Consider the following 10,357-nt stretch of genomic DNA (forward strand, 5'->3'; position numbering starts at 1 on the left):
ATTGCCGCGTATAATACGTGAGCGCTATGCGCACATGGAAATAACATAGTACGCCAGCAGCTAGACTTAGTGGCACTAACAATTATATTTACCTTTTCTAATTGCATTAGATATCCAATGGTATTTTAACAATGTACAGCTTAGAGAATCTAACAAATATCGCTTGCGTATCGAAGAAACCATAGCTTCGCTAGAAATACTAAATGTCACCTACGAGGATATCGGTTTCTATACATGCAAACTGATCAATGAAATCGGTATGACAATGTCACGTGGCAAATTCGATCTTGCCACAGCGGCAACAGTAACCGAAACCGAAAGCGAACAGAAAGTGAAGACTAAAAAGAAGACCGTAGTCAAGAAATCTATTGCCAAAAAGTCCAGTGAGCAACAACAAAAAGTGCATCGCACTGAAATATCAATTGTACCCGAAGAGGATAGTAGTGATGTGGAGACTACCGTGAATGTGATTAAGATACAACGACCCACTTCGGTATTGATCGAAGAGAGTGGCGTCTCTGAAGTGTTGGAAGTGAAAGATCGCAAAATTGCCGATGCCGAATTGTTGATCACACAACAGCAGCAGCAGCAACAACAACAGAGTACAACTATAACAACAACCACGACAACAACAAAGACCACCGAAACAATTGAGATCACCGAAACCGTAGAAACGATACGTCAAAAGATCTCACAAAAGATCATAACAATAGAAGATCTGCTAGTGATACGACAACATTCGGAGGTCAATGAATTGCTCGAAACAATCGATGCGAGCTCCTTTGGCTCAACCGGTGAGGCAGCCTTACGTGATTTAGCCTCTATTGGACTATTGTTGCGTTACGGTTGCACAACCTATGAGATTATCTACATGTATGAGCAAAATATTTTCATTTCCTTGCAAAAGGCCGAATCGCAAGCGGCGCTCGTGCAATTGGTCGAACGTGAGGGACACGAAGAGTTGATCACACAAATTCTGGGTGAATCGACGACCGAAGATGAGACCGTGCTGGCCGCTACCGTCGGCTTCAAGGCATTCATACGCATGATCGAAACATGTGAGATAACAATTGAGACAGTGATTAGACGTTTTGTAAGAGAAGATTTCATATCGCAAGACTGGACGATATCCGCTAAAGAGGTTTGCTACGCTTTGCATGTGTTTCGAACTTTTGTGTTGCGTTATTATGTTTATTATCGAATTGGAATGTAGGTTTAGGGGTTTAGGGATTGAGAGTTTAATATTAAATTATTCGTACATATAGGTTATTATAGGTTGAGAGTTTATGTTGGGAGTTAAAATATACAATTTTTGTCGCTTCAAAAACTCTTTTTTTTTCATAAAAATAGGAAAATTTGAAATTTTAGTTCAGGTTAGCTTTGAAAACAGTAATTTTATGTACTCACCGTTTCTGAAAATATTTAAAAAAAAATTATTAAAAATTTAAATACATTTTATTTTGGAAAATTCAAAATATTTACCTTGCAGGCATAGACAGCAGGCCATAATTTAAGGTTAGCACGACTGGTAGTTATATTTTTCAAACAGACTGTATATCATAGGAAAATAGTTTAACTATATTAAAATGACATTCGAGTAGATTCTGTAATGAAAAAAGAGACAATTGAGAGATTAAGAGATCGAACTAAAAATTTAAAATTTATTATTTATGCCTAATAATAGTAAAAAATGTGTATATAAATATGTAATTCTTCTCTTTCCACCTAACACTGCTAACACATGTAACGCACAAACATTTAGAGAACAATTGAAACATCGCAAATAATTGAAAGTCACGAGGCCATAACGCATATTAAATACGGTAAGCAAGAGTTTACAAAAGCTAAAAAAAAATATTTAAAAAATATTAAAAAAAGCAAAATGAAAAAAATATATGCAATAGACTTAAAACTAGTAGAAGTGCTTTAATGGAAATGCAAATTTTATTTTGTTGTTTTTTCATTTTTATATTTTTAATATGTATGCGCTTCAAAAAAAACCGCTTGCTTGCCGCTTGCCACCAAAATGCCAAATCCAAACTGCAACAAAAACAAATGACAAATGACAAATGCCAAATTTTCTAGAGGAAACATTCGTCGAGGAGCGCACAGTAGTCGTCGAAGAAGGTTTGCATATAGAAACTGAACAATTGTAGAATGCCAAAAAAAAATTAAATAAAAAAATATAAATTGTAGTAACCAAAGCAGGCCACCAAAATCCAACAGTGTCTCCACCATAAACCAAATATTGATTAAACAAAAATTAATGTTTATAATGTTTAAATCTAATTTACAAAAAAAAAACACAAATAAAAAAAAAGAAATTTCAAATAATAATTTAGCATTAATACATACAATTAATAGTAATTTGTTTTAACAATAAAAACAACAATAATATTAATCAACTCAATTCGAAAGTTATCTTTTCGCAGTGTATAGTCCATTTAAAAATTTACAAAAAAAAAAAATTATTCCCCACTGAAGTCACTACTTAACTCCGTCAGCCGCTCAACTACTATTGCTAATACCAAAAATACTCTCTGTACTATATTCTGTACTGCTACTAATTTTACTAGCTGTCCTACGAACTTAAAAACAATAATAACAAACTACAAACTTTCTTTGGAAGACTACGTCTCAAGCAATCGTGTGCGTGAACACCCGCCGCCATTTGCTCTACTCTCTCTCTCGCTCTCTTCCACACCACACGCCTGCGCCGCGCTGTTATCATATAAGCTTTACTGCTGCAACTTTTTTTCAATTTTTACAGCTTTCTTCAAGCCTTTTAAAATTGCTTTACTATATATTTTATGCTTTAAAATTATATTAAATATTTTTTTACTAATTTTTCTCTTTTTTAAATATTTTTTCTAATTTTTTAAATATTTTTTCTATTTTTTTTTTAATATTTTTCCTCTTTCACTGTCAATATTAATTTTTCAATATTTATTACTTTTAAAGCCTATATAGCTGCCTATTTCTTTTTTATGCACTTGCTTTTAATCCTTAAGCCTCATTTTATTAAGCTATAAGACACAGTACAGCACAAACTCTACAACAACAACGCAAACAGTTGTAAGTATTAAGGTAAGCACTTGAATAGTTAAAAGTGGAGTAGTAGTTGTGTATCTAAATGTCTAAGCGAAATTGTTTGTCTGTAAAAAAAAATAGATAATTATGTATAATTTATATTACAAACACTATATAATTAATTAAAGAGTACATTGTACGTGTATGAGGCTAAGGTCTATGCGAAACTCACAGCTTTTGTTGTATGTAACAATGAATAATACGCATTATAGTAAAAAATGCAGATTCTATCAATTTAGTAGAGAAGTTAGGTTAAGATCGGTGAAATAGCCATGTCCTAACCTATTAAAAAATCAGTTTGAAAAGCCTTCAACTACTCAATCTCTCCACAGAACACGTAATATAGAGAATAAAGAAGGAACTCAGTACAATACATCTTGACGCAGTGTTTTCCACGAAATCAACTGATGTCTTTTTAGCGAAAATAAATTTGTTGCAAAAATACTACAAAGTTGTTCTACCTAAAATCACTGCTAAAGATATATTCGGAGTTTTAAAACCATAATCGCAATGATGTAAGGCAACCCATCTCATCCCACCATACTCACAGCAAATTATGTTATAATAAGTCATTACCAGTCTATAAGCACTACTCTTTATAGAAGTTGCAAATAGGACACTACAAATGTTAATGACCTCTCTTTATAGGTATAGTTGAGATGAAACCACCGCAATGTGTTAGAAAATAAGAATAATTGGAGTTTGCCTCTTCTTGAACTCTTCTAACTCCTGAATAAATTTCAAGGGATAAACCTTTTCAAATCCAACGACAGGTTAATTTCAGTTGTCTATATCCAAGATCTTTACACTCAGCGATATTCACAGTTTATATGTTCTGTAAATTGTTAAGATGATTTTCGAGATACAAGGAGTCAAGGACTCTCAAATCCTTCCTAAATTAACAATATCACCTTAGTGCCTTGAAGTATACGACTAACTTTAAGGTTAGGTTAGTCTGGTAGGCCAGCAGGCCGCGCATAAACTTGTCATGGTGATATCTAACTTTATGATCAATACAGAAGAGATTAAGACACAGAAATGTGTTAAAAAACTGGAGTTTGCCTTTTGTAATTTTTTTTACTCCATAACAAATTCCAAGAGATCAACCTTTAAAAATCTAACGACAGATTGGTTTCAGTTATCTAGATTCAAGCTCTTTAAACTCAGGGATATTTACTTGTCATTTTCATAAAATTGTCATGTTCTGCAAATTATAAAGATGATTTTCGAGATCCAAGGAGTGAAGGACTCAAGCAGATGCTATGCGAGTCCTTTTCCGAGTTGTTTCTTTTTTTGTGAATCTGCATTTTTTGTCTAAATTAACTGTAAATATGTATACTACCATTACACAGCAACAAACTATGTATGCCGAACACAATTCATAACAAAAATGGCCGAATTATCTAAAATCAAATTACTGACACCATAATCATTGCCACAGCGAATAGCGCGCCAACACTACTTACCTCCATACATAGCAACTAGATACTTACTTGCATATGTACATACATACATACGTATAAACATAACCATCATTCTCTCATGAGCACGACAAGTTTTTTACTTACTTACATTCGCATTCGCAGAAACAACAGCACCTTTGATAGCCACACATGTGGATGAGAAAATCATACAACAACAGCAACAACAAGTGCAACAACAACAACAACAAGTACTACTACAACAAGAACAACATGAACAAACAGTTATCATACAAGAACAACAACAAGTGGCAGAAGAAATACTTATTAAGAGCGAAAAGATTACAAAGAAGAAAAAGAAAGTATCACAACAACAAGTAACTCAAGAAACTCAAGAAATTGTAGAAATTGAAGCAGCACAAAAAGAAACACGCATTCATAAAGACTTACAGTCACATGAAATGCTCGAAGATTTCTACACCACCGACACAGTTACGAGCATACAACCCGAAGACATACCATACGAAACCATACAAATCCAAACACTACCACAAGAGACTATCGAAACTACAGCGCTAACACAAGTTTTACAGGTGTCCACAGAACGGCCCGAGCCGAAAGTGGCGCACACCGATATCGCGCCCGTCAAGACTGTGGCTATGCAAGAGGAATCGAGTACGATGGAAGTGGAAGCAGATCTACAACCGCAACGTAGGCGACCAAGTGAAAAATTGCACGAAAGCATAACAGAGGTCACACGGCGAGCAGCCGAAGTAACTGAAGTGGAAACGAAGCAAATCGCAGCTGAGCTGGTAAAGGAAAGAAAGCCAAAAGCGGCGCAAGCGCAGCCGGCTGTGGATAAAAGCGAAACTGTATTGGTGGAGAAGCCACTAGTAGAAGACACAGTTGTAGATTTGCAAAGTACTAAAGTTCCAGAAGAACACGTTAAGTCCACTTTAGTGCCACATATTTCACAACAACAATTGGAGTTAACAACCGCCGACGCTGTGGGTGATTTGCCCGCAAACGCGTCGCGTGAAAAGCCAACTGAAAAGGCCACAACGGATTATGTGCCGCATAAGAGTGTCGTAGTAGCGGAACTAATAAGTAGCGAGACTACTGAAAAGGATGTTTACAAAGAGAAAGTCCCAGAGAAGCAAATACCAATCGGCGTTGTGACGGCTGAAACAAGCGTCGAAGTGTTCGAAGTGCAGCCGCAAGATACGACGGCGGCGTACGATACACCAATTATAAAGCATGAGGATGCGTTGCAGTCGACGTTAGTCGAGCATTTGGCATATGTGGAGAGAGAGGAGAAAACGGTCGATAAGGAGGATGTATTTGAAAGACCCAAATCGCCGCTGAAATTCACGGCAGATGTAGAGGTCACCGCAGAAACTCTGCCTTTGGAAGTAACACAAAGTGAAACGGCGGAGACAATTCGGGAGCTCAAACCACAAAAGTTGCCGGATGCCAGCAATGCGCTGGAGAACTTAATAGTACAACGCAGCTTGATTAGCACACAACCCGATCTCCAAAGCCCATTGGAAGATGTGCCTAAAACGGATATGATATCGCAACAGGCTGTTGGTAATCTGACCGAAAATATACATGTCATAGGCGCCGAAGTGACCGCGCTCGAAGAGAGACCAACGGAACTAATACCCTGTGTAGAACCGAAGTTGGCAGTAGCGGAAAGCGAACAAACGCACAGTCTGATTGTAGGACAAACAAGTGAAACATTAACGGTAGAACGCACGGAGGCACTCGTACAAGTAACACCGACACCAGGTAAGCTCACGAAAACGGCATTAACCACAGCCAACGCGGTAGCATTACGCACAGAGGATTTAATTTGTGATGCCACCGCGTTAGTTGATAGCACACAACCCAGCGAGCAGCACACGAAACTCGGTTATGAAGGCGCTGCCGCAGTAGCTGACATCGGCGCTGTAGAAACGCATGATAAGGAAGTGACACTACCGACACAAAAACCCGAAACCGTCGAAGCGAAGTACGGCTATGTTGAGCAGACCTCATTGTCGATCAAAGCGGACCAAACGCTCGAAACAGCAGGCGACTGGCAGTCTACGCTGCAACCAATTAGTCAAACCGCTAGTCATAAGCAATCGGAAATTAAGTTAACCGCACCTGACGTGCTCGAAGTACAGCCGCAAGCAAGCGCCGAGGCATTAGAAACAGATACACCAAAGCAAGCCGCCGCGACAAAAACAATCGACACAATCTATGGTGGTGTAAGTGAGATGCAAGCTGTCTTAGAGACACACACAGAACTCAAAGAACAAGAACAACCTGTTGAGAAAGCGCTACAACCGCTGCCCGGCAAAGAAATGCAACCGTTAGCCGTTTATGAAGTGCAAACGACGGAAACGGATGAAGCACTAAATTTACCTGAAAAACCGGTCATGCAAGCACTACACGAAGTCACACCCGAAACATATACACCGCTTGAGCGTAGCGAGGTTTTGACTTTCGATACGACACAGAAAGTCGAAGAGCAAATACAACCACAGACGGCGCATGCTGAACTTGGCTTACAAACACAGCGTAGCACAAATGTGCAACAACAATTGACGTTGGATGCCGCAGACGAGCTTGTGACGGAAGAACTGCCAGTAAAACAGACAATAAGCAGTGATATTGAGTTGTCACAGCCATTGGAGGTCATCACAACAGCCACACATGACAGGGAGTCAATGTTGACACAAGCCGAAGTGCCTACCGCGAAGGAAGCGCTAACGGTAACCACAGACACATTGCCCGTCGCCGATACGGCGAGCACGCAACCCATGGAAGCTTTAACGGCTCTCGACGAGACAAAATTGGATAAAAAACATGCACACTATGGTTACACCGAAATAATATCATCCGTACAGACTAAGGATATAACGCTGGAAGGTACACAAGAATATACAAGTAAGCAAATGCCGACAGATGCTGTTGCCAGCATGGAATTGGTTTCGCATAAAAACGCTTTCGAAGTGCGCACGACCAACTACAGTGAGAAAGAGGTAACACTCAGCGCCGAGTTGCCGCACACCAAAGGTTCAGCTGAGCTGAAACTAAATGAGTTGACACAAAAGAGCGCCATAACGCAGACGCCGTACGTGCACGAGAGTGCCGGTGAGCTGAAAGGTGTGGAGTCCTTGGAGACCACAGGCAAACCGACCACGGATAACAACTATGAAATCTCAATACAACAAGAAAGTGTATATGAGAAGGAAACTGCGCTCCAACCATATCAGAAAGATAAAGAATTTGCGGCAACCGTCACTTTCAACACCGAAGATGCTAAAGTGATAGAGCAGCGGCAAATGTACGAACGCGAACAGACGTTCGAGAATGTACAACCGTTTGAGGCCAATGCGCAAGCGACAGCGCCAACGGAGAATTTAAAATTACCGTTAAGCGAAAATGTTTTCGACTTGGAGAGCGTTGGCGCCATCGATAAGCTGAAACTTACGACAAGCTCGGCAATTTCGCAATATCAAAACTTGAATGAGACTATCATATCGGAAATCATAGCTTACGAAGACTCACGACCCGATGCAATGTTGCTGCAAAAGCAAGTCGAGCAACCACTCGAAGCAGCACTAACACTCGCCGAACATGCAGCAATCGCTAGCGAAAATGTTATTATAGAAGATGCACAGCTCTACGAAGATAAGCCAACATTTAATCAGAAAAACGCGCGCGAGACAGCCAGCGAGCAACAAATGCATGCACCTTTACTACAAGAAACTAGCGTACTCGATGCTGCAACAGCGTTGCCAACAGCACAAGAACTTAAAGATACGGCAAAACCAGGCACTGAGCAGACATTACTAACCACAAATGTTGTTAGAGAAGAAAATATATACGAGCAATGCAAATCCGTTGATGGTGAAGAAGCACAGCCCGCGGCGCACGCGAATATCGGACACGTCACACAATATCTGCCTACCATACAAGCACCAGAGATGGCCGAGAGAGAAGGTAAACTCAAGTTGCCCAAAGAAATCGCGCCGCAGCAAGCAAATGAAGCGGACTTGAGCAAGGCTTTAGGTCTGCCAATAGTCAGCGAGACCAATACAGCTGAAGCGCCAAAGCCGCTTGAAACGTCGGAGGCAACCCTAACGGAAGTGAAGTCTACGTTTACCGGCGCGCAGCATGAGATTCATACAACGCAAGTGCAAACCTACGAGCTAACGGACGAATTGTTAACAAGAGATAATGCGCCGACCGCGCAAACAAATGTGAATTTAGAAAATATACCAAGACCCGCACATGTCGAGACCTACAACGCCGTCTACGCCAAGGAAGGTGATTTAGAGCGTTTCAAGAGCGATGAACAGCATGCGAGACCCTATGTGGAGGGTATGTACACAGAGACGATCACAAGTGATGTGACCGCATTTGAAAAAACCAATGCTTTAGATAAGCTCGAGTTCGAAACCAGAGTGGCCAAGCCAACTATTGATGGTCAACAACAATTGCAGGTCGAGCGGCTGGATGTAGCGTTAGACAAAGAAACCACTTTTGAAATTAAGGTGAAAACAGAAAGCGCCAAGCCTTATATAGAGGGCACACAACACGAGACGCTCGTCACGGAAATGGCCGCTGTAGAACAACTAAGCGATTTGGAAGCGCGACTAGAAAAGACCGATAAAACAGCACGTCCACAGCTGGTAGAGGAGAGTATGCGACAAGCACAAACAATCAACACACAAACCCTATTAGAAAAAGAGACACCAACAAGTGTCGCCGAACCAACGATGCACGTGGCGAAGCCACAAACTATCGCAATGCAAAATGACAAAATCATCGCTGAGCTTACGCCCTACGAAGGCGTGCTGCCGTTCGAAACCGGCGACAACGCGCAACCGCAGCATGCTAGCGCAAGCACGACAACCAAACTGACGCACAGCCAAGTCACAACACTGCAGGAGACACTCACCAAAGAACAGCGCCTGTCGAGCGCGCAGCCCGAGCAACAAAGTGCCATTCTAGTCGCCGGACAGAATATAGCGCACATGACAGAGGAAACCACAGGGCTAAATCTGATAACCGATACATACGATCTGAAGCAACAGCGGGAGCGTATAGCGCACAGCACACACGCCGATTTCAATGAAGTTAAGACAGTAACAGAGGCGCTATCATATGAGCACACGACTATGTTGCCAACAGAGGAGCGTGCAACACAATTGTTAACCGGCAGCACTGTGCCGACAGAGCAAACAAAATCGGCGGAAAGCACCGAAGTAAACATTTACGAAAGCATTCACGAAGTTGGCGATTTTAAGCCACACACGGTGGAAGGCTTGGAGAGCAGCGTAGTTATGCGCGAACTCAAAGCGCCGCTAATCGATGAGGTTGCCGTGAAACCGGCACTCGAACGCATCCCGCCAAGCACGCCGCAGCATGAAACCGCAACAACCACCACCACAGCGCTTGATAATCTAAGCGTAAGCGCACAAATAGCTTATGAAAGTGCTGATCAAATCCCAAGTGAACCGGCGTTTGATGAGCGCAAGGCGCAGCTACGTGTGACAGACACACTCGCACAGACAACCACCATCACCGAAATATCGCTTACTAATGAGAGCGCCGATAAGCTGCAGGATGTTGCACATAGCGATGAGCATGCAGACGTTAGCATAACACCACAATATAGTACGTATTTGCATGAACAAACCGTTATACAGGATAATCTCAGCACATTGGACATAGAACACACAACACCAACAAAGGCTGCGGCCGAATTGACAGTTATGCCACAGTATGCGATTGCTGGTAGCGATGCGCAAACATACGAGCATACGATTCCACATACCACAGTTCTT

At 41.1% G+C, this 10,357-nt stretch overlaps 1 protein-coding gene across 1 annotated transcript in view; it reads left to right on the forward strand.

Annotated features, from left to right (window-relative positions):
* Nucleotides 1-10,357, forward strand: part of LOC105211083 (titin) — a 115,772-nt gene that overhangs the window by 55,902 nt on the left and 49,513 nt on the right. The window lies entirely within an intron of this gene.

This window comes from Zeugodacus cucurbitae, chromosome 4 (genome assembly GCF_028554725.1).
Source record: "Zeugodacus cucurbitae isolate PBARC_wt_2022May chromosome 4, idZeuCucr1.2, whole genome shotgun sequence".
Lineage (NCBI taxonomy): Eukaryota > Metazoa > Arthropoda > Insecta > Diptera > Tephritidae > Zeugodacus > Zeugodacus cucurbitae.